This window comes from Lynx rufus, unplaced genomic scaffold, assembly GCF_022079265.1.
Source record: "Lynx rufus isolate CCGP_SWC_20201006 ecotype Redwood Valley unplaced genomic scaffold, mLynRuf1.p SCAF_8, whole genome shotgun sequence".
Taxonomy (NCBI): domain Eukaryota; kingdom Metazoa; phylum Chordata; class Mammalia; order Carnivora; family Felidae; genus Lynx; species Lynx rufus.
This window is the reverse complement of record NW_025814896.1, coordinates 103,132,967-103,157,487: the sequence shown is the minus strand read 5'-3', so window position 1 is coordinate 103,157,487 and position 24,521 is coordinate 103,132,967. Positions and strand designations below refer to the sequence as shown.

The 24,521-nt window shown below is 46.6% G+C and overlaps 1 protein-coding gene and 1 long non-coding RNA gene across 4 annotated transcripts in view; one reads left to right on the top strand and one right to left on the bottom strand.

Moving 5' to 3' along the window:
- Nucleotides 1–18,820, top strand: part of CHCHD5 (coiled-coil-helix-coiled-coil-helix domain containing 5) — a 42,998-nt gene extending 24,178 nt beyond the window's left edge. For 2 of the 3 annotated variants that reach the window (XR_006960148.1, XR_006960151.1), the window contains one exon: nt 6,658–7,166. The gene's annotated coding sequence lies outside the window, so the exon portion shown is untranslated. Of the gene's footprint in view, nt 1–6,657; nt 7,167–17,941 lie in introns of those variants that run through there. The other variant, XR_006960150.1, reaches the window with a different exon arrangement.
- Nucleotides 1,944–24,303, bottom strand: LOC124503332 (uncharacterized). The gene is made up of 5 exons (XR_006960152.1): nt 24,202–24,303; nt 18,302–18,400; nt 17,890–17,975; nt 5,711–5,813; nt 1,944–2,429 (listed from the first exon to the last, which is right to left on the bottom strand). It is a non-coding gene; the product is annotated as an uncharacterized LOC124503332 (long non-coding RNA).
- Between the last annotated feature and the right edge of the window lie 218 nt (nt 24,304–24,521).

Below are 24,521 nucleotides of genomic sequence, written 5' to 3'. Positions count from 1 at the left end.
ACATCAAGTGTTTTAAGTGCTGCCTAGAATGTAGTCTAATGACCATGAATACCATTTACTTCTTTTTTTAAAATGTGTTTTTAAGTTTATATTTTGAGAGAGAGAGAGTGAGAGAGCCGGAGAGGTAGAGATAGAGGGAGAGAGAGAGAATCCCAAGCAGGCTCTGCACTGTCAGTATGGAGCCTGATATGGGGCTCGAACTCGCCAACTGTGAGATCATGACCTGAGCTGAAATCAAGAGTCAGACACTTTAACCAACTGAGCCACCCAGGCTCCCCCATTTACTTCTTTTGGAAGGAGAGTGCAAACCTGAGTTGTTATCATTCCTTCATCAATATTTTGATAACTTACATTCCATAGCATTTTGATTTTTCTAATTTAATTTCAAAGGTTTTACATCACTTAATTATTCATAATATTTCTTGAAAGTAGATTTGAGCTGGTACAAACTCCCCTTGAGATTTTAGATACTTAGACCCAGAGAATATAGATGATCTGCTCCTTATTTTCACACAATGAGCCATACAATTTAACTTACATTTTGAAAATACATTTGTACTCCTATCCTAGAACTTAATTTAGCAAGTTATTTCTTTTAAAAGTTGGTGAGAGGGGCGCCTGGGTGGCTCAGTCGGTTAAGCATCCGACTTCAGCTCAGGTCACGATCTCGCGGTCTGTGAGTTCGAGCCCCGCATCGGGCTCTGGGCTGATGGCTCAGAGCCTGGAGCCTGCTTCCGGTTCTGTGTCTCCCTCTCTCTCTGCCCCTGCCCTGTTCATGCTCTGTCTCTCTCTGTCTCAAAAATAAATAAAACATTAAAAAAAAATTAAAAATTAAAAAAAAAAGTTGGTGAGAGTGTAAGAAATTTTGCTCCAACCAGAGCTACTAGGAGTATAAACTGGGAAAGCATGTCTGCAAGATTTAATACAACCAAGAAAAATACCAGTAACTTTAATGCAGCAGTTCATCGTCTAGAAATTCATGTATTTTGTCCTTTTTGTAACTTAAGTTACTTACATGGATCTTTCACTTTTAGCCTTTATTTTTCTCTAACATGAGCATTTAGGGCTATAATATCTAGACAGTGTTTGTGATATGGTAGCATTATCATTGTTTTTCATTTCTGCATCCTAAGTGATTTCCACTTCTTCTTTGACACATGAATATTGAGAAGTTACTTCATGAGGAGATGCCTGGCTGGCTTAGGGGGTAGAGTCTGTGACTTGATCTCAGGGTGGTGAGTTTGAGCCCCACGTTGAACATGGAGCATACTTAAAAATAAATAAAATAGAAGTTATTTCATGAATTTGCAAATATCGTGTTTTTCTACTTTTCTTTTGGTTAACACTTTCTAACTTAATTGAATTATGGTCAAGGAGTGACACCAATCCTTTGAGATTTGGTGAACAATGTTACGTGGGATCTTTTTTCGTAAAAGCTCGATGTGAAATTCAAAACAATGTGTGCTCCACAACTGTTGTTCCATTTTTGCCCCAAAGATAATGCCTTTGGCTGCCAAGTTTAGTCAATATAGTAACATCTTGATCAAAATATTACAGAAAGTGATGTGTAAAATATCCCATAGATAGTAGCATTGTGAATTCCTGCTTGTAGTTCTGCCCATTTTTTATTTATATACAGTATTTTATGCTATTCAGTTAGGTTCACAGAAGTTTGTATTTATTTCATGTTCTGGTGAATTAAACCTTTTATCATAATGGAGTGATCCTCTTTATCTCTAGTAATGCTTTTTTGCCTTAAATTCTATTTGGTCTGATAATAGCATAGCCACATCTGCTTTCTTTTCCTTAGTTTGTCTAAATACATCCTTTTGCATTCCTTTACTATAAATCTTTTAAGTGAAAATTTTCAGTTATTTATATTATGTATATTCTATTATAATTTACATGATAATCAGTGACCCGTTTGGAATACTTTGGTCATCTTTTGTGCTTTATATTTTGCCTTTTCTTCTAGTTCTATTCATCTTTGGCTTCTTTTGTACTGGTGAAATACTGTTATAGAATTCCTTTTTTTTTTCCTTTGTACAAGTGTGGGATTTCTATTTCTAGTCTAATAATTTTTACCTTAGGTATTTTGACATTCACAATTAACTTATTAAAGTCCAAAATTAGTGAATAGCTTTACCATCCTTCACATCATGCAAGGATATTTGAATACACTAACCTCACATCCTCTCCCCCTTATTTTGTTGTTCATCTTGTTATTTTAAGCCTGGCAGACATTTTTATTATGTTTTGCACCACAAGTGTTCTTCATTCTTTCCTTCGATCTTTTTTCTGGATTGCTTTCCATCTGTACTGCAGCTCTGTTGGAGGCAGACCCTCTACTTTGTTAGCTTGGAATGTCTTCATTTTGCTTTCATTCTTCAAGGGTACTTTTATTGATTACAAAATTCCAAGTTGACAGTCTGTGAAAAAAAAAAAAAAAGCATTAACAGGGTGGCTCAAGACCGCTATCTTTAGAAAGGACTGCTTACGAGGATGGCCCGCGGCTGGCATGTGGGCCCTTGGATTTCAGAAGTGTTCCCATCATTCCCTGACTGACAAGAATGGCTTACTGTGTCGAAACTGTACCATATGGTCTATGTTGAACATCTGCTCTCCTACTGGGAGTCTGGAATTTTGATCTGTGCTAGACAGAGGTGCCTACGTTCCCAGTTCCCAGTACAAATCTTACGCCCCGAGCCTCTAATGAGCTTCCCTGGTGGACAACATTTTACACATGTTGTCACAACTCTGCTGGAAGAATCGAGCGTGTCCTGTGTGACTCCCCTGGGAGAGGACTCTTGGAAGCTTGCACCTGGTTTCCTTTGGACTGTGCCCCACGCACCATTTCCTTTTTTGTTGTTTGTTTTTGTTTGTTTGTTTGCTTGTTTTTTTGTTTTGCTTTATGTCTTTTTACTATAATGAATGAGTCCGACTATACGCTGAGTCCTGTGAGACCTCCTGGTGAATTGCTGAACCTGAAGGAGCCCTGACACACCGTCATTTCACCTCAGAACACTGGGTATATTCCATCATTTTCTGGCTTCCGATCTTGCTGGTGAGAAGTCAGCTGAAAGTCTAGATGCTATCCTGATACTCTCAGCTCAAGCACAGTGGCTGTCATACGGTGGGAACTCAAATACTTGCCCAAAAATGGTGAAGGAAGGGATTCTACAAGAAGAGGCCTTAGAATGTTAAATACCCAGAGATGTTCCTGTTCATCATAACTTGTGACCCAGGCTGCCTGAAGGATTACTCGGGCCTGGAATTGAAGCTTTCTCCAGGAAGAAAGATTCTTTACAACACATAAATAGGGGCACCTGGGTGGCTGAGTTGGTTAAGCGTCCAACTTTGGCTCAGGTCATGATCTCATGGTTCGTGAGTCCAAGCCCCGTGTCGTGCTCTGTGCTGACAGCTCAGAGCCTGGAGCTGCTTCGGATTCTGTGTCTCCCTCTCCCTCTGCCCCTCCCTGCTTGTGCTCTGTCTCTCTGCCTCTCAAAAATAAACAGTGAAAAAAAAATTTTTTTAAAATACATCAATACATATATACATACAAAAAATTATTTTAGAGGAACTTGGGCAGCTCTGAGGCACCTGTGGGGTCTGCTGGACTCACAGGTCAATTGTGGGAGGCACAGGCTGAGAGCCTTAGAGGCTGAGGGTCAAGGATTCCTAAGATACCTGTGATGCAGCTAGTGGAGTTTAAGGGTCAACAGGTGGAAGAAGTTGGAGGTCCCTGCTTAGTTTTAGGTGAGAAAGAGCAAGTCTCTTGTTTGGAATGGCTGGGAAGGAAGGTACAATAAATGCAAAATCTGCAGGACGGGGTCAAAAAGTGGGCCAAGTCGGTCTTGGAGAGAGGCTAGGAGGCTTGTGGAAGTAACCCCTTTCATTGCTTCCAAGGTCTCTTGCCCCAGTCCATCCTGAGGGAGGAAAGGAGTACCAGAAATGAGTACAGATTCCCAGAGCTTGTGTTCCAAAAGGGAGCTCAACATTATGTTGCATATGACTGCAATTCTCTGTAAACACTTTTAGTTGGTCTACTCCTGCTCTTCACCCTGCAAGATTTTTTTTTTTAACCTAACCCAGACTTGCTCTCAGGGGTCCTAATTCCACCCCAAGGCATTTTTGACAACAACCAGAGGTTGGGAGAGTTATACCCTGGGGCAAGATTGTAAATGGCCCCTGATCGGGATGCAAAACAGCCATTTGCCAGATCAGACTGCGTACTGCATTCCTGATAGCCTGTTAAGCTCAACCAAGAAACATCTTCTGGATACCTCTCAGGCAAAGCCGTGATAACCAACCACTGGGGCTACCCTTTGGTTCTGTTCACAGTTGTCTACTTGCCTTCTGCTAGGATACATCTGGTTTGTGCAGGAACCAGATGTGATTTAAAAGGGGGTATGATAGGCACCTCCACCTGCACATTCTTGCATCTTTATGGGTGACGCTAATTTGTTAGGCCAATCCCCCCTGGGATGGAATATGGTTTTTGACATACTATTTTGGTCGGGGAGGCAGTTTCAGAGGCTTCCACTTGACTTTTCCCCCTACAGTGGTTCTTCCCCACAGGCTGAGGACCATATGGGGTTATTCTGATTGGGAAACATGTCCATTCCAGTGATCTATTTGTGGATCAGGGAAATGAGCATCCGGTGGATCTATGGGCACAGTGGGTCCACTATGACTTGGCCTGGCCCAGGATGCCATGTATGAGCTGGGCTCCATAATGATGATACTTCAGGTCTCTGCTTCTCAGTGTTAACTCATCCTGTGTCTGGCAGGCCTTGAAATATCTGGTTATTCTCCTTTCTTCTGAGGTCCCTTTAGAGGTCCATTTGGAGAGGGACCATCACTACCATATACATTTGCCATGACATTGTAGGATCCTTCCTTATGCAGCTCAGCCTCCCTTCAGTCAGAGGTCTGATGGGCAACTGATCATAATTTTTTACTGGGATGGCTGCCTTGAGCCTTTATCATCCATCTGATTCCCTTTAGTTGTATAAATTAAGCTATATCTTGCCCCCTAGGAATACTATGTTCTAATACCATCTCCATAATTCTCTATGGGAACAGACTCCTCTGGCTGCTGTGAATTACAACTGTTCTTGTCATGTATTATAGTAATCTTACCCACCTTGCTGCTGGCAGTGGCGTGCCATCACTGGCCTCTATTATTTTGAGATTCTGTCATCCTCATCAGAATTAGAAGCGTACTTCTTTCTGCACGGGCATCTCCCATCAGCCCTGGCCTAGAGAGGAGCAGCCACTGGACTTTTTACCCATGCTGGTGGCCATATTCACTAGCACATTCCTTATCATTTGGGAAAAATAGAATGTTCTTCAGGTCATCCTGTGGACCACAGCCGCCTGGTGGGTTTTCTGTCCTCATTAGCCTGTCTACACCAGCATGCCCATTTCTCTGAGTCTTTTGATCCCTTCACCCACTATTTGCCATGGCAGTGCTGGCAGTTCTGTTTCATTTAGTGCAAGCCATTGCTTTTTCTAAGCTTCCATGAGCCAACCAAGTAGAGCATTAATACCACTGCCTGCTCCTTGCCAGGGTGTTACATCCTGTACCACATAGCAGTGCTCCCAATTCAATCCACTCTCCTTCATCCAACTTCATGGTTTGCCTCCCTTGATGCAACACAAGGAGAATCCAGTCCCATGTCAATTCTCCAACTCCTGCTGGACTCACTGGCCATGTCCTGCAGTTCCACTGGTGTTCGATTCCTTCTCCCACTTGGTAGGCCTGCTGTCTTCCCGCTGTGGCCAAGAGGACTGCAGTGTGGTTGCTCCAGCTGGGAGGGATCAAGACAAGGTAAGGCCTGGCTGACGGTTTTAGCGGGCAAAGAAACAATGAGCTACTTTTTCAGATTGGGCACTTTATTACTTATATAGAGAGTGAAAGTGTGAGCAGTCAGAAGTGCCAGATCCCTATGGCCCTTGTGCAGGGTGACACCAAAACAAAAGAGGCCAGATGACAGCAATGTGGATGATGGATGGCACTGTGCCAGACTGCGGCTAAGGATGCGTGATGTGGCAAGAGCGGTGGTAGGCAGAATTTGAAGGTGGCCTCCAAGATTCCCACCCCCTGCCATAATGTCCTGTCTAATCCTCACCCCTTGAATGTTGGTGCCAACTCTATAAACTATAGCCAGTGTTTTATAGTCTGTGGTGGTCCTCATAGGAGGGTGAGACCTAAAGCCCCATGCCTCTCTGGAACCAGGGAGGCAGATGATAAACTGTCTCATGACAGCTCCTCAGAAGACTGCCTATCTTGCCATAGTTTAGGGGGTTAGAAGGTGTTCCTCCACGACATGCATCAGACTTCGGTTTAGTCTTGCCTACGTGGCCTATGTGGAGACATGCAAGGTTGCCGGGGCACGATAGTGGAGATGTTTTACCTCACCACCTCTGGACCTCCATATATCATGGCTAAGAATTCTTTTTAGGGACTCCTGGCTGGCTCAGTCAGGGAGCATGCAACTCTTGATCTTGGGGTTCTGAGTTTGAGCCCCACACTGGGTGTAGAGGTTACTTACAAAACAAAATAAAAAAAAGAGAAATATAAACCACGCCATCAAATACTATAGTTAGTTGTACTGATAAGAGCTTAGACCAAATCCTTTTTCCTTACTTTAGGCAACAATGAATGAGAATGGCCACCTCCGTAACTCCTCGTAGGACAACCAGGCTGACTTACAAGAAGATGGATTGCAACCAGCCTTCCCTTCCAGGCCCAGGCTAATTTAACATGTCATTAATTTCAGTGCCAGAAGAGGTGTTGGTTATTACACATACCCTGACTTGACTGGTCAGCAGAAAATGCAGGCAATGTGATCATCCATCACCACTGACACTGGATAGTTTGGACTGTTTATGAGTGGCAGGTGATTATATACCTGATATTAACTGTGAACAGTACTATTCACTTGGGGCAAAGGTATATTAGCTATCGTAGCCCAGCCCAACCTCAATACTGTGTCCTGCCCATGGTTACTTAGATTCTGCTAATAGAAGGTTTGAGTCATCTCAGCAGCAGCATTTTACTTATGTGAGGTCAAGGTCTAATTCTTGCAAGACCGGGGGGTTGGGAGGGGCACCTAGGTGGCAGGTTGGGTGTCCTCCAGCTCAGGTCATGATCTCATGGTTCGAGAGCTCAAACCCCACATCAGGCTCTCTGCTGTCAGTGCAAAGCCCACTTCAGAACCTCTGTCCCCCTCTCTCTGCCCCTTTCCCTTGCTCTCTCCAAAAAATAATAAATAAATGTTAAAAAAAAAAAAAAAGACTGGGGGTTGGGATTAGCCATGTAAAGGAAATTTAAGTACCAGAAAGAACCTATAAGAGAGAATACTTTCTAGAAGAATACTTCCAAAGTGTTCAAAGAAGGAACTCTCAAGCATCTATCAGCAGGGTCAAGAGGGTGAGACAGATTCAGCAATCCAAGGGAAGTGTGTGTGTGTGTGTGTGTATTTAGGTGGAAGAGGGAGATCAGCAATAATAAGATAAGCCTAAGTAGAACCATAAGTGTCCTGAAAATTAATTTTTTTGATGTGTTGGGCAAAGATTCTCTACTTTTATAACTTAAGATGTCCACTAGAATGGGTGTCCTGCAGTTAGGGCACAGGCAGTGGGGACCATGTGGTACAAAGGTTACTCCAAGATGACAGAACAAACCAGGTGTTCTGCGGGCAGGAACCAAGAGGTCTAAGGTATTCCTTCCCACCAGCCCAGGTGGTTGCTCTCCTTTCATGGTCACGGGATTGGTATATCCAGCAATCCATTGGCTACTGTCCATGAATCAATAAAGATATAGCAAGGTACATTTTGGAGGGTTTACTCAGGACAAGCACGCCTGATTCCAACTCTGTTCACTGGGAAGAGTTCTCTTTTTCGTGCAAAGTTTTAAACAGCTGTTTTCTGTGGCTGCACAGCTGCAGGGGCCAAGCACATTCCACTGGTCTTTAACTTGGCTGATCCATCTGTGAACCAGGCCCAGGCATCCTCAGAGACCTTGGTGGACTAGTGCCCCCAAGAAGCTGGAGGCGCTGGCCCAAACTTTCCCTCTGGGATTGCCGCATCTGGGGATGTCTGGCCACATTTTTATGCAACAATCTGACTCGTTTGATGCCTGGAGGCTCTAGTCAGCAGAGCAGTTAGTCACTGACTTTTATAGTTTCAAAGGCTTACTGGGACTAACTGGTCAGAGGGGGAGGGCAGGGTGGACAGCCCACAGGAAGGTGGTCAGAAGCACTCCTGCCTGTGTCAGCTCTTCCGTCAGTGCGGTGGTCTCTTCCCCATGTCCTGCACTACCTCACCCACACCACCGGCCTGGGCTGGGGCGCCTGGTGGGTCCCGCATGGGTACTGCTCCCCCGGCCCTGTCTTCACTGTAGCGTTTTCCCCACAGGGCTTCTTACCATCAAGAGAAGTTCTACACACGCTTGAAACGCTGCGTGTCCCCACACCATTGAGGGTGCATGACCCGGGGTGAAATTGTGCCCGTGGGCCAAGGTCATTCTTGGAAGGGGACTCAGCACTGAGCTACCAGCAGTTAAAACCCTGGCAGCTTGAGGATTGACCACCTTGGTCCTGATGGGGGATTTGGGGAGGTACCCACAGGTCTACTCTGCACCCTAAAGTCATTGTGTTCACACTGCCACTACAGCTGAGACTCCAGTAGGCGGTCACACCATTCTGGGAAGCTGTCTGCTTCTAGGAGATATGGCATGTGGTAACATCAGGGAATTTCGTGATTTGGGCCTACTGCCCACATTTTTTGTCATAAATTAGTATCCCATGGCCAAATAATTTGTGAGACACCACTGTAATTGAATAAGCGTTTGTAAATCTATGAACAGCAGTGTTAACAGAAGTGCTGTGGGCACGTAGGCAAATCCACACCCAGAATATGTTTGTGTTCCCTTGCCTTCATTCCCCACCACCATTTGCCTTTTACACTCACCAAACGGGAGGTAAATGCATATGCGGTAAAAATCATTAGTCCTGCCTCTTTCAAATCTTTATGGAACTCATTTCTGCACTGTTCCACAAGCACAGAATTCTTAGGTATTATCTTGGCTATAGGAGGCCTGTTCAAGGCAGGAATTTGGCCATTCTTACCATAATAGACCTATTCCTCTGGTAAGGGAAGGAAGGCTGGCAAAATAACCACATGGTGTGTCTGGGATCCCACTTGACCTTCTGTGAGATGGACTCTGGCCAACACTTATTCTCATACTGACCTCTAATCCTCTCTCCAAAGAATCACAGTATTCCAGGGATTAGGCCCAGATAAGCACCCGTATCTACAAATGTGGCTTTCAGGAAAATGAGCACAGACTGAGATTAAAGCACCTGATTCCTGATCCTCTCTTTTGCTAGGCGTATATCCTCTCTTTTGCTAGGCGTATATTGGGGAAAATCCTTAAACTCCCTGAGCCTGTTTGCTCATCCATAAATTAAAGCCAAAAATATTCTTCTGATTGTTTCTTGTTTGTGCTGATGTGATAAGATTACACACCAAGTGCTTTACACGCTGCCTAGAATACAGCCTAACTAACATCCGTCAATACTATCGGCTTCTACTTCTTCTGGAAAATGTAAAGAAGAATAGAAATATGTATGACTATCAGTATTTTAATAGCTCACTTTATGCATTTTAATTATTTCTCATTTATTTCCAATTTTTGTTGTTTCTTAACAACATAGAATCTAGGGATAGAAATTTAGGACTAGGTCAATCATCAGGTTGAATGGATATTCTTATATGACAGACTGGATACTAAGGCCCAGAGAATCAGATGATTTGATCCTTATTTTCAAATAATTGAGCTGTAAGAGTTATCTTTTACTTCTTTTAAAAAATATCTTTGGGGCACCTGGGTGGCCCAGTCGGTTAAGCATCTGACTTTGGTTCATGTCATGATCTCACGGTCCGTGAGTTCCAGCCCCACATCGAGTTCTGTGCTGACAGCTGAGAGCTTGGAGCCTGCTTCGGATTCTGTATTTCCCTCTCTTTCTGCCTCTCTCTCTCAAAAATAAATAAACATTAAATAATTTTTTAAAATACCTTTTTACTTAACATCTAATCTGTACCCCTAGTCTAGGATTTAATTTGGAAAAGATTTTTTAAAGTCTTAAGACTGTAGAAAATGTGTGCTGTAACCATAGCTTGTAGGAATGTGAGTTGGTAAAGCATTTCTTTAGCTATTAAGACTAGCTAAAACACTGATTTCTGGACTCTACTCTTAGTTTACGATCCAGTAGAATTGGGGTGGAGCCAAATAATTTGCATTTCTGACAAGTTCCCAGATGATGCTGATCCTGATGCTGCTGGTCCACAGACCACACTTTGAGAACTACTGATGTAGAGTATTCTGGTAATATTTAATTAAAGCCAGAAAAATATTCTTAAACTTTGACCCAGGATAAATGAAGATGAGCAGCCCGTGTGCCAACACCTGCCTTGGATGCTCCCCATCTGACCCCAAGGGCCTGCCACAGCCCCTCCTAGTCACGCGGGGCAATCTCCTCCCCCTGCCCCTGCTCCCCCCCCCCCCCCAGGAAGCACAGTGGAGGCATGATTCAGTGGGCAGGGAGCAGCCCCAGGTTTTCAGGGTGCAGCTGAGGCAGCAGAGAGGAAAGGCATTTGGGATCACGCCCCAGCCCCTACTAAAGTGTTTCCCATTGCCCATATCAGCATCTAACATATCACAGATTTGACTGATTTGTCTCATTTATTGTCCGACTCCTTTGCCCCTCTTCAGAGCGTAAGTTCTCAGAGCAAGAATTTTTGTGTGTTTTGGGCAAGAGCAATGCATGGATCATAGCAGGTGCTCAATAAGTACTGTTCAATGAATGATCGTACACATGCATCTGAATGCTCATAGTACTATTTCTTTTATTTTAATTTTTTTAATGTTTATTCTTGAGAGAGAGAGAGGAAGAGAGGAAGGGGCAGAGAGAGAGGGAGACACAGAATCCAAAGCAGGCTCCAGGCTCTGATCTGTCAGCACAGAGCCTGACTTAGGGCTGGAACTCACAAATTGCGAGATCACTACCAGAGCCGAAGTCGGATGCTTAACTGAGTCATCCAGGCACCCCCATAATACTATGTCTATAAGGATCCACAAGAAAATGGCAGCAGACTTTCTGTGGGTAAGGGAAATGGGAAAAAGTGGAAGTGAGCATAATTTTCACTGACTCTGGTTCGCCTTTGAATTTTTGCTACCAATTGTTAGATACAACATAATAGTCCCCAAATAAAGTTGTTCATGCTGAGCGCTGTGTCACGAAACCAAGATTAGATAGACTGTCACCTCTCCCAGAAAGGAAATACTAAACCAGTCAGGAGTCACCCGGTCAGCACTAAACTGTCTGCCTGGGAGACCCCATCATCCCCTAAGGGAAAATAACCTTGCACTACCCAATCCACTTTTTTTTTGCCTACTATGACTTTCATCCTTGTTCCTGCTCCCATCTGGCTATAGAAGTCTTTCATTTTTGGGGTACCTGGGGGGCTTAGTTGGTTGAGCATTTGACTTTGGCTCAGGTCATGGTCTTGCAGTTTGTGAGTTCGAGCCCCATATCAGGCCCATTGCTGCCCTCTTGGAGCCTGCTTTAGATCCTCTGCCCACCCCCCCATCTCTGTCCCTCCCCCACTTGCGTGTTCTCTCTCTCTCTCAAAAATAAATAAAAATTTAAAAAAAAAGGCTTTCATTTTGTATAGCTCCTCGGAGCTTCTTTCTACATGTTAGATTGAAGGCAGGTAGAGACTGCTCCTGGCTTTGTTCAGGAGAACATTTATAGTTTATTGTCTCTCTTTCTGAAATTCTTCTAACAGACCTCTTGTCTGGGTCTCCCGATTCTAGTTGATTTTTGCTCAAATAAACACTTAATTTTTAATGTGCCTCAGTTTATCTTTTAAAACTATATATTTTACTTAGCTAACCAAAAATAAGTTAGATCCCTATTATTATTTTTTTTTTAAGTAAACTCTGCACCCAATGTGGGGCTTGAACTCATGACCCTGAGATCAAGAGTTGCATGCTCTAACAACTGAGCCAGACGGGTGCCCCTAGATTCCTATTATTGATTAAGAAAATCAAGTTGTAAGAGAAATAGGCAAAATGGCGAAAACCACAAGGACCACATACACACTAGGTATGGTTAGATCAATGTGTGAGGCTGCGTGAGAATGCCCCAGACAGGCCTGAAGAAAAGCTCAGTGCTTACTGAGCATCCTGCCACATGGCCTGGACCTGAGGCCCCACCTCAACCCTTCCCTGAGCCTGGCCTTGCCCCAAACTAATCCGGATGGTTCCCAGAGGTCCCTCCTGGAAACCAGAAGTTTCTAGCCCTTCCCACCCACCCATCTTAGCTGCAAGTGTCAAGTAACAGCCAGTAGTTAATGGAGAAAAGAGAGATTGCCTGTGGCTGCTTCTGGAAGGAGAGAATATCTCTAAGTCCAATGAACTAAAGTCCAAATGTGAATGCAGGTGTGGAGAAAGGAGACAGAAGGAAATACTTAGAGAGAAAGGAGAGAAAGTTATGCACTAGGTCTCACATGATTGGTAAGCAGCTTGGGCTGGGGCACCGGAGTGAGGTTAAGGAATTAGAGGTCCCTGAGACCAAAGGAGGAAGCCCAGGTAGGATCACTAAGATCACTAGGTAGGATCTCTTGGAACTGGGAGATCCAGACAAGAGGTCTGTTAGAAGAATTTCGGAAAGAGAGACAATAAACTATAAATGTTCTCCTGAACAAAGCCAGGAGCAGTCTCTACCTGCCTTCTAGGTGACTGCTGACCTAATTATTTATTCAATAATATTTATCAGGGGGCGCCTGTGTGGCTCAGTCGGTAAAGCATCTGACTCTTGATTTCGGCTCAGGTCATGATCTCATAGGTTCATGGGATCGAGCCCTACGCTGGGCTCTACTAACAGTGCAGCCTGCTTGGGACTCTCTCTCTCTCTCTCTCTCTCTCTGTCTGCCCCTCCACTGCTCGTGCACTCTTTCTCAAAAATAAACAAATTAATTTAAAAAATTAAAAAATTATGAATTTAAATTTTAAATTTTAAAATAAATTACAAAAAATATTTATCATTGTACCAGACCCCATGTCAGAATATCATTTTGATTTGACTAAATACAGAACACTTATATGACCTGAGACTGTCTTACTGGAGAACTATTAAGAGACCCTGATACCCAAGGAGACCAAGCCTTCCCTGGGAAAGTGTCAGAACAGCGGAACACCTCCTCGATGATGCCTTTTGCCCTTCACAGGTGCACAGACTCTAGGAGAGGAGCCCCTCTTTCCCCTCTGGATCTTTCTGTTGCCTCTGACCCCACAGCAGTGTTTGTACTTGCCCAGCAGAGGGCAGCCAGAGCCCGGCCCCCACTTTCCTAGCCACCTGCTTAGGAAACTGGACAGATGGGTACCTAGCCCCCTCACTGCCCACTGAGGCTTGGGCATGATGCCCATGAGCTGGCAGCAGCAGCCCCAGAGAAACAGGATGCACCAGGAAGCTGTACCAAAAGAAAAAAAAAAAAAAGGCTGTTTTCAATTCTAAGCTGTGTCTGTTCTGCCCGGCAGATGCTCGGCCCTGGCACTCTGCCACATTCACCCTCTCAAGGGTCCTGGGACGAAGGATCGTTTCCTTCTCATCCCAGGGCAGGCTGCTTGCCCCGTTTCTACTCACTGTTCAAAATCTGTCTTTTTCTGAGGCGAGCTGGAAGAGACTTGGGAGCTGCTTGTCTGGGAGTTACCATTTTAAATAACTTCAAAGGCAGGCAGGGAGCCTACATGTGTCTCATGGACTCAGGATGAGCCGGTGGGGGGTGACAGGGGCTGTGTGAACTGGAGACAGACCTGTGCCAGAGCGCCTAGGTTCACTGGGTTTCTCACTGAGAGGAACAGAAAACCTGGCCACTCGCTGAGCTGGGACGCTGGCTGCCAGGTCTCCCTTTCCTCTTAAAAAAATATGAGAAACTGAGGTCCAGGAAGGGAAAAAGACTTGGGCGAGATAGGGCCCGATTCCCTTTCTCCCCATCCTGGTCCCTTCTGTGTTGTTTGCACCGTGGGGACACGTGGTAATATCAAGCTCAACAGTTGAGGATGACTTAGACTTCCAGCTCTGTATGCCCTGCGGCTGCTTCATGTTGGATTACTTCATTTCCCTCCTTGGCCACCATCTCCTGTTTGGAGAAAGTAGCCTCCCCCAGGATACAGGGCCCTCCTTTTCCTCGCAGTGAGTCACAGCCTCTGAGCTGACTTGCGGACAGCTTGACTCCAAGACAGAATCCTTCCCTCCCACTGCTTTTTCCAATGAATACCTCCAGCTGTGGTGCTCCACTTCCTCTGGCCACCTCCCTACTGCCGGGAACTTTTATTTACTCAGGTTTTTTCCTCCTTGAAATGAGGTCCTATGGAGAAGTACCCAAGAGACTTTCAACCCTGATTCCCCCAATCTCCCTGAGCAGTAATGACTGGAAGCATAAAATGTTGTTTTCCCATATTGTGTGAAGCAGGGGACCGGGAGGGGCGCCTGGGTGGCTCAGTCGGTTAAGGGCCTGACTTCGGCTCAGGTCATGGTTTCACGGTGCATGAGTTCAAGCCCTGCACTGGGCTCTGTGCTGACAGCTCAGAGCCTGGAGTTTGCTTCTGATTTCTGTGTCTCCCTCTCTCTCTGCTCCTCCCCCGCTCACACTCTGTCTCTCAAAAATGAATAAACATTAGAAAACTTTTTTAAAAATCCAGTCTTATACAATCGTATGCTCTACTCAGGCAAGCTGGCACTGTCACCCTGTCCAAGAGAATCGGCAGGTTTGGTGGGGATGCTGCGTTAGGGCTCAGTCTCCTGAGTCACAGGAATGGGGCTGTGGCCCCATTACCAGTCGTAAAGACACCTTTGGGTCCTGGGGCAAGTATTTGATAGAGGCAGTCACGTGAGGAGCACCAACATTCTCTCCCTGAGTAATCCAGGTGAGGAGCAGGAACGACCATCCCCTCTGTCACGGAGCACCCACTTGCAGCACCACCCAAGCAGCTGTACAAAAGGTGACTACGGTCCTGAGAATGCCATCTCAAAAGAACAGTGTCTCAAGAGTATCATTTGGGGCGCCTGGGTGGCTCAGTCAGTTGGCGTTGACTTTGGCTCAGGTCATGATCTCAGTTTGTGAGTTCGAGCCCCGCCTCGGGCTCTGTGCTGACAGCTCAGAGCCTGGAGCCTGCTTCCGACTTCTGTGTCTCCCTCTCTCTCTGCCCCTCCCCTGCTCTCTCTCTCTCTCCCCCTCTCAATAATAAACATTAAAAAATGTTTTTTAATAAAAAGAATATCATTTGAGGGACGTCTGGGTGGCTCAGTCTGGTTAAGTGTCTGACCCTTGATTTTGGGTCAGGTCATGCATGGGCTTGCAGTTAGTGAGTTCGAGCCCTGCATTGGGCTCTGCACTGACAGTGCTGAGTCTGCTTGGGATTTGCTCTCTCCCTCTCTCTCTGCCCCTCCCCTGCTTGCATGCTCGCTCTCTCTCTCTCTCTCTCTCCCCCCCCCCCGTCTCTCTCTTTCTCTCAAATAAAACTTAAAAAAATAATATTGAGAGGAGGAAATAAGGGCATATACCTATGTATTCAAGGGAAACGTAGAGAAAAAGTAAAAAACACCAACTAGTGACATTAGTTAGCTGGAGGGCAGAGGATGGAACAGGTTGGAAAGGCCAGAGGGAACAAGGCCGATGACAGGTCTCTGAAATATCTTCTTGTTCTGACTTGGCTTTTGGAACCATTTTAATGTTTTCCATCTCAAAATAAATGAAAACAAAACTCACAAGGATGTGGAAAATGCTAAAACTGAATATACTTAGAAATAAGCAAATAAGAAATTTTGATTTCCTTTCGATTTCCTTTGATTCTACTAAAAATAATTAATCCCTTACAATGTGTTAAACATTTCCCTGCAATTCACTTAATCTCTGCAACATCTCTAAGTGGTAGGTACTATTACTCTCCTAGTTTTACAAGGGAGGAAGTCATGCTTCACTGGGATTCAGGGAGCTGCCAAGGTCCCAGGGACTTGAATTCAGATTTTGTATCAGATTTGTATGAGGTCTCAGTTCTGAGATCATATTATATACTCAGCTCTGTGCCAGGCACAGAAGTATGAGTTAGAGCCCCTGGGTTCCAAGAATCTACAACATTCGTGATAAACATTTAACACCACGAGGCTATAAAAATAGGGAAATGAATGAGTCCCTTATCATTCACAAAGATTTAAGGGCCATAAAGGTTTCAGGGATTCTGAGCATTCCTTGTGGGTTGGCTCCTTGGAGGATGTGTGTGGGATTTGAACCAAACCTCATAGGTAGGACTCAGGTAGGTGTGGAAAAGGGGCAAAGGAATTCCAGGCAACAGAACCCACCGGGGGCAGAGGTGCAGAAAGGGGCTTGGTGTGTGGCGAGCCAAGAAGACCAGCTTTTGCAGAAGAATGGACAACATAGACGGGCACATACATAACTTTCTTGGAGATCTGCTGGAGTTCAAAGTCAAGGTGAACATCAAGAGAGTAAGGTGTCCACAATGAGGTTGGGATGAGGTCGGTGAATACCCAGGCCCTAAACGTTAGTCCTTTTGTACATAGCTGCATATTGATATTTGATATCTGTCTCATCCCTTTCTGGTTACTGGGCTCAGAGAGATTACTGGAAAAGATAGACACTATATGCTGGATCTACAGATTAAAAACTCTTTTTGCATAAAGGGGAAATAAAATGCTAGCTCCTTTGGTTGCTTTTGCTCTTCTCCTCTGTGTCTACTTTCTCAGCGGAGATTTACAAGCAGAAAGAGGAGCCACTCCCTGTTCCTTGGCTGAGCTGAAAGTCAGACAGTAGCCTTGCAGATCTGTCTAAAGCCAACTTGCGGGCAGCCCCCAGGCTGTGCCAGGAGAGGTGTCGAGGGAAAGCACTTCTTCCCCTTCCTGTCCCCTCCCCAGCTGGAGGGTTTAGTGCTCAGCAGGGATAATGAGAGGAAATGAGAGGAGAAAGCAAGGAGAAGAGGAGGGAGGGAAGCAGGCTGAGTCTGGTGGGCAGACACCGATGCTGAGCTCTAGCTGGCCAGCGAAGCAGAAACAGGAAGAAAATCAAAATATGGACATTTTTATCAGACTATCGGTTGGTTAACTGCCTCCAGGGTCTTCATCAGCACCAATATTCAGATAAACCTGAAAAATCCTTGAATAGTGGCTTTCAAATTGCTGCCCTCCGTACCCTTTTGAAACAACAGAACTAATCCCACGTCTCTCAGAGGATAAAGTCATCATCCAGCCCCTTCTGATCTTCTCATTGCTGTCTGTCACCATTGCCCCGTTCCCTTCCCTGCACCCACACCCAAGCCTGGGCGGGGGCCACACCAGCCCCCCTCGCTGCTCTGTGTTCACACCCTCCCCCAAGCGGGAACACCACTTCCCTTCTCCTCCCCCAGAAGCCGCTCTTCAGGACCAGCCACACACCATCTCCTAGATGGGGCCCTGAGGCGAAGCGGTGGCTCCCTCCTCTGAACTGGGAGGGGGGGTGCACACCCTTCTGTCAGTGTGGTTTGCACATCCTGTCCTGGTGACATGTGTGTCTTCCCACCGCCGGGCTCAGAGCCTCTTAAGTGTGGGACCCAAGTCTTGCTTTTTTCTTTACTAGAACAAGATACGGTTTTTGATAGTGTTCGTTTAATATTTGAGGAATGGATATTTCCCTTAAAACAATGTTTCATACACTTTTTAGCCACAGCTCTCGGTAGGAAATACTTTTCACACCATGACCCTGTTTACACAGACTCTCACACACACATACCTAACCGAAACAGAAGGTTCGAGAAATAATACTTACTATGTTGGATGCACTCTGATGTTTTCTCTTTTATTTCTCTCTTTTTTTTAAGTGCTCATTGGGACCTCAGGTGGAAAGCCGCAGTCCTAAAGTATAAAGAGAAGCTGGTAAAGCTAAAAGGAGAAGAGCTTCCCTTCCAAACCAGGATCCGATTAGGATTAAGCTGTAAACAAATGAGGGCCTCAGCCAGCTCTGATGTGCGGGCCATAAGGGTCTCAGCCGTATCATGAAGCAGAGGGCTAGGTGGGCTTTATTGACCATGTGATGGACCTCAGCTTGGGGCACCAACGGCCCTTGGCAGCTTTCCTGTTCAGTCCCTCCTAGCTTTCCTTCATTCCTGAACAAGGCCATCCCCACCTTGCAAAGAATTCCTCGCATTGCACTTGCTGCCCCAGCTGTATTTTGTGCATACCTCTGTGACTGCTGTTACCGCGCCAGACCGTATTGCAAGTCTTTTTGACGTGGCTGGCCGCTCAACTGAATTCCTGGAGGGAGCCTGGCCCGGGGAACCCTGTCAACAAGGGTTTGGTGCATTGAGAAGAGACGAATGTCTGCTCTCTCTTGGGGTCTGCAGGCACCCATCTCTTCCAGATTGTGGCCTGGGTCAGGGGGTGCCGTGGGCTGAGGAGGGAGAAGCAGGCCAGGGCAAGCCACTTTGGAGCAGGACGGGCAGGTACTGCCCAGAGGCAGGAAGCAGTGGCTGGGATTCAACAGGGAATTTACAAAACTCAGTTATCTCTTCACTTTGGATAGAAACCCCGTAATTTAAGAAATGAAGACGATAAACCTGAGCTTCAGGGTGAACTTTGGCACTTGAAAGCAGGCTCCTGGGACTGCAGTTGCTAAAGAACTAATAATTAGAGGGGCGCCTGGGTGGCTCAGTCGGCTGAGCCTCCGATTTCATCTCAGGTCATGGTCTACGGTTCTTGAGTTCGAGCCCTGCATCAGCGCAAAGCCTGCTATGGATCCTCTGTCCCCTTTCTCTCTGCCCCTCCCCTGCTTGTGTGCGGGCTCTCTCTCTCTCTCTCTCTCTCTCAAAATAAACATTTAAAAAAAAAAACTAATTAAGTGGCAGGTGGCAACCAACTCAGGGCTGGGCATCGAGAGCCCAAAGGTGATGGAAGTCCCTCCCCCACTAGTTAATACAACCCTAGGGCCTTGGAGCTTCGGCCTCTTCTCTGCTGTGCCTCTCATCCTGAGCGAGTAAGCAGAATACAGGGAAGGAGGGTGGTGAATGTTGTGTCTCCCCAACCCTGTCATACCAACATGCTAATAGTCCTGGTGGAAAATTTTCTTGTAACTGTCGGAAATGACACAGATCATGAAACATCAATAGCACATAAATCACAACACGACATTGGGAAACATAAGTTATTGTTCTGCTTGTCCTACGATAGCTGTGACCACACTTTCACAAAGAAAGAAAAAACAAACATCGAGAGCTCTCTTCTGTAGAGACACCAACACCTCAGAAAGGAACCTGGAATCTGATTCCAGAACATTCCAGCCGGTCTCTGCTTGCATCGGGGCCCCATTCCCTTTGTGTCTTTGTTCTTTCAACTTTATTGAATGCCTTCTAGCAGGATAGCATTGTGATGTCTACCACAAGGGAAGAAGTTTAACTTGTAAAAGGATTTGAGCAACTCTGTAGGTTAAAAACTAAACAAAGACAAATTCCTCTTAACTATTTGCCTAGTTCTGCTTTCTGTTATGCACCCCAGCTGTAACCCACTGTGAGCATTATTTGTCACACGGGAAAGAGAACCTGGCCCTTATTCCCCCGAGCTTACCTCTTCCTCGTAACCAAGGTAAAGTGAGAAGCCTTGGCCTGCAGAGGACAAAGGTCAGAGCTCAGACCTTTATTCACAAGCCCTGTGGTCTTGGGAAGGGACTCCTGAACCCAGTTTCTTCTTATCTGTAGAATGTGGATAACTATACTGCTCCCCAAGCCTCTGTGAGGAGGGAAGGAGGGGGATATACGTGGCAACAGCTAACATTCATGAAGCTAATAATTTTTGAAGTTTTTTTTAAGTTTACTTACTGGTTTAAGTTTATTTCAGAGAGAGAGAGAGCACAAGTGGGGGAGGGAGAGAGAGAGAGGTAGAGACAGAATCCCAAGCAGGCTCTGTGCCATCAGCACAGAGCACGATGTGGGGCTCGAATCCACAAATCGCGAGATCATGACCTGAGCTGAGATCAAGAGTGAGATGCTTAACCAACTGAGTGACCCAGGTGCCCCTTATTTATTTATTTGAGAGAGAGAGAGAGAGAGAGAGTGAGCTTGCATGCACAAACTGGGGAAGAGCAGAGAGAGGAGAGAGGGAATCCTAAGCAGACTCTGCACTGTCAGCGCAGAGCCCAACACGGAGCTCAAACCCACGAACCGCAAGATCATGACTGGAGCCGAAATCAAGAGTCAGACGCTTAACTGACTGAACCACCCAGGCACCCTGAAGCTGGTAACGTTGTGAGGTGACCATACAAGCACACTGGCTTCAGTGCACAGAAGGGAGATGGAGGTGATGAGTCAGACTGGGCAGAGTAGGGTTTTCCCTTTGTCAATCCGTGGAAAATAAAGCCGATGGTTAGAGGGCCCTGTCATGGAAAACCTCAGCCAGCTGGAACTGGCTGCATTTTGTTCTGCAGGCAGTGAGAGCAGGTGAAAGACTTCATAAAAGTAATGGTTTAGCTGATTCTTCTGGCCTAAAGTCTGCTTGGAAGTTGAGTGAGGCTGGAGGCTGGGTTAGGGGTGAGCAGCTGGACTTAGAAGGCTGAGAGAGGAAGGGGCAGCAGGTATGAGAGGCAAGCCCTAGGAGTTGTCAAAATGGGGTCTCTGCATGCTCCGGATGTTTCCTCCACTGCTTCTTTCTCCCAGTCTTTGCCCTCTGCTCCTGGTCCTTCTGTCACCACCCCTACCCCCACCCCTTATCAGCCCTGTGTCCTTCCACCACCTAAGGAGGCAGGCAAATGAGGCTCAGCAAATGCTTCAGATGATAAAGATGCTGCCCGGTGGGCCTCCCTGGGTACAGCTGGTCTGGTGGGCATTGATTGGGTCATGAGCAGGGAGGGCAGGCCCGCTTTTTCTTTAGTATGGGAGTGAGAAAAGCCGCTGCAGGTTAGACCTCACAGGAAGCTAGAGCCAAGTGACAGCACCTGACATCAAGTGCAGGACAGCTGGGTGGGTGAGAAGAGAGGTGACACCCTAGGGCTGCTGGGGCCCGTTGCTCCTTCTACTCCAGGCCAAGGAAATCAGGTCACCCTGTTCGCTTGCCAGACACTGAGGGACCCACTGCTGCCGTTGGGGAATCAACCACAAAGTAGTCATGGAACGGAGCACCTGGGGGATCCGTCTGCTAGGCACGGGACTTTGGTTCAGCTCATGATCTTGTGGTATGGAAGTTCGAGCCCTGCGTCAGGCTCTGTGCTGACAGCTCAGGGCCTGGAGCCTGCTTCAGATTCTGTGTCTCCATCTCTACCCCTCCCCTGCTTGCATTCTCTCTCTCTCAAAAACAAATAAACATTAAAAAAAGAAGTATTTGTAGAATGGGGTGCCTGGGGGCTCAGACTGTTAAATGTCTGACTCTTGATTTCCACTCAGGTTCTGATCTCACGGTTGTGAGATCGAGCCCCACGTTCTGATCTCACGGTTGTGAGATCGAGCCCCACGTAGGGCTCTGTGCTGGGTGTGGAGCCGCTTGGGATTCTCTCTCTCCCTCTTTCTCTGCCCCTCCCCCACTTGTGTGCATGTATGCGTGTTCTCTCTCTCAAAACAAACAAACAAACAAACAAACAAACAAACAAACCAAAAAGAAGTATTCATGGAAGAGTGGCCAGGACAAGGCACCTGGTTGAGGATCTCAAACTGGTGACCCACAGGTCTTTTTACCCTGCATATGGGTTTTCTTTGGCCAACTCAGGCCCTCCCACTCTCTTTTATGTTATACTCCCCCTTTTCTCCCTCTCTACCTCATATATTTGTCTTCTTAGTCTCCCCCCTGAGCTTATGAATTTATCAACCCCATCCTAGAAGGCACAAAGAAATACAAAGATGTTCTGGGAGCTTCTGATATTGCTGGGGAAAGCAAGACAAATACACAGGCCAAGAGGCTGAGCCTGCCAGACCCAGTGTGTGGGGCAGACACCTGTATTTTGGAGTTGTGTCTACATAAGAGATCTTTTCCCACGGAGGTCATAAGAAAAGGGTGTGTAGAAGTCAGGGGCAACTTGTTGGAAGAGAGAGGTCTCGATGGAGATGAGATAGGGATGCTCCCAGATGGGGACAGGCCAGGGGAGTCAGCCTGGAGAAGGTGCGCAGGCAGCACGGGACCTCTGAGGTGTTTGCACAGGGCAGTGATGATGAAGGCACAAGACGATCCAGGAAAGGTAATGTGGGTGGGAGCTGAACTGGGGAGTAATCTTGAAGATGTAAATACTGGTGCAGAGTGGGAGTTGAAGGATCCAAAGGGTGCCAGGCTTCAAGCTTCAGAGCATCTTAGAGATGCTGCTCTAGTCACTGAGAGGGAAGTCACAAGAAGGCAGCTGCTTGGGGTGGGGTGTGAGAAGCTGACAGAAATTTTGGTTTAAATGTGTTACATTTGATGAAAGAAATATGCAGCTGGCATTTAGGACCAGGAGATGGAGGTGGTGATTTAGGGCTGCAGTGGATTAGATGGGACTCCTGAGAGAGATGAGGTGGGGCAGGGCGGGGAGAGTGGCAGAAGAGAAACCAGAGAAGGAGACTAAAGTGGGATTGGAGAGTTGGAGAGTACACAGGTGTGGGCAGAGAAGACAAGCGAAGATTGAGTTCGTTAGTAATATCCGCAGTGGGAGCTTCAGGAAGAACAGAGCAGAAAAAAGCCGGGAGGTTGAAGCTAGGAGGTGACAGGGATTTCTGCTGCTGTGGAGAAGGGGGTGACCTATTTCAGGGTCAAGGAGACCTGGTGGAGAGGAAGGTAGCAGGTGTAAACCATTATGTCAAGGAGTATGTAGCAGATAGAAGTCACCGTAGGAGCAAAAGGAAATCCAGGAGACAGAGGTGACAGAGGTGGGGTGCCTGGGTAGCTCAGTTGGTTAGGCCTCTGATTCTTGATTTTGGCTTAGGTCATGATCTTGCGGTTTGTGAGTTCAAGCCCTGAGTCGGGCTCTGCACTGACAGGATGGAGCCTGCTCGGGACTTTCTCTCTCCCTCTCTCTCTGCCCCTCCCCCACTCATGCCTGTGCTCTTTCTCTCTCTGTCTCAAAATAAATAAGTAAACTTAAAAAAGAAAAAAGAAGAAGAAGGAAGGAGATAGAGGTGAGAACGGGTACTGAGTCCCTCAAGGGGAAAGGCTAGAATGAAGACAGGACCCAGGAGAGGTGGAGGAGGTAGACAGAGATGCTCATCTTGGATTTTGCAACGTCTGCGTGTCCTTGTCCCTCAATCTTGTGCCAGGTCCTGGGACCCCTCCACTGTCCATGGTCCACATTCTTGTGGTTAGGCAGCAGACAGAAGTCGGTGGGGCCAGACTGGATACTCTCTAGGGATGGTGAGGGGGTTCTTCCCTCGGGACTGGGACCCAAAGCACCAGCAGTTACCCTTTCCACTTCTGCCATGGATTCCCTCTCTTTTCTTTAGCACAGGGCCCTGGCAGACCTCGTAGCTGGATGCCATCCAGAGGGCTGTACAGAGTAGTGAAGCCTCTGGCCCCTGTTTTAGGTGCGTAGGCACCAGCAGGCAGACGGGAAGTGAAAGTGGGGTAACCACGAGGAAGAGGGGGCGAGGACTGGGTTAATCATCAGAATTCTTGGCCGCAAGCTCCCAGCCAGCCTTTGCTGAAATGGTGAGTAACTACAGATTGAAAGCTTTTAGCGGCAAAGTCTGTGTCCCTTCAGAGTCTGGTCACCTACGCCGAGCACAAAACAACCACCAAGCCAGCAGGCCCTGGTTGGAGGTAGGAGCATCAACAAGCAAGGAGGTGGCTGTGGGGATGACCTCACCAGAAAAGCAAACACACACCCCGAGGGGAAGGAGGGGCTTGCTCCCTGCTGGGCTGTGGGGGGAACTGTTCTGGAGAGTGCAGGCTGGGAAGACAGACAGATCTCGGCTGGGAGGGATGGTGTGAAGGGAAAGAAGCCGATGCCCAAAGGAGGGGGGCTAAAGTGGAAGGGGGAAAAGCCCATTGCTGGGGCTGAATCGAAAGGTTTCATTCTGACTGAGCATTAAGAGGGAGGTTGTGTTGATGGTGATCTGGGGACGTGTCATCTGAAGGAGATTTAAAACATCCTGAGCCTTGAAACTGGCATGTTCTCTTATATGCTGGGTTGGGCATCTACCTGGTATAGTTTGGCAACATCATAGAAAATGAAGGCAGACAGCCTCTCCTCTGTTGTCCTGCCCGCTGCTCTCTTGCACTGTATCTGTATTCAATAAACTTCTATCTCCTTAAAAAAAGAAAGAAAGAAAAAAAGAAAACATTCACATAGCCTATGACTCAGCTTATTCTACCCACACTAAGACACACATATTAAAAGATATTAAAAGAGAGCACCTCGGTGGCTCAATTGGTTGAGCATCCGACTTAGTCTCAGGTCATGATCTCATGGTTTGTGAGTTCGAGCCTTGCATTGGGCTCTGCGCTGACAATGTGGAGCCT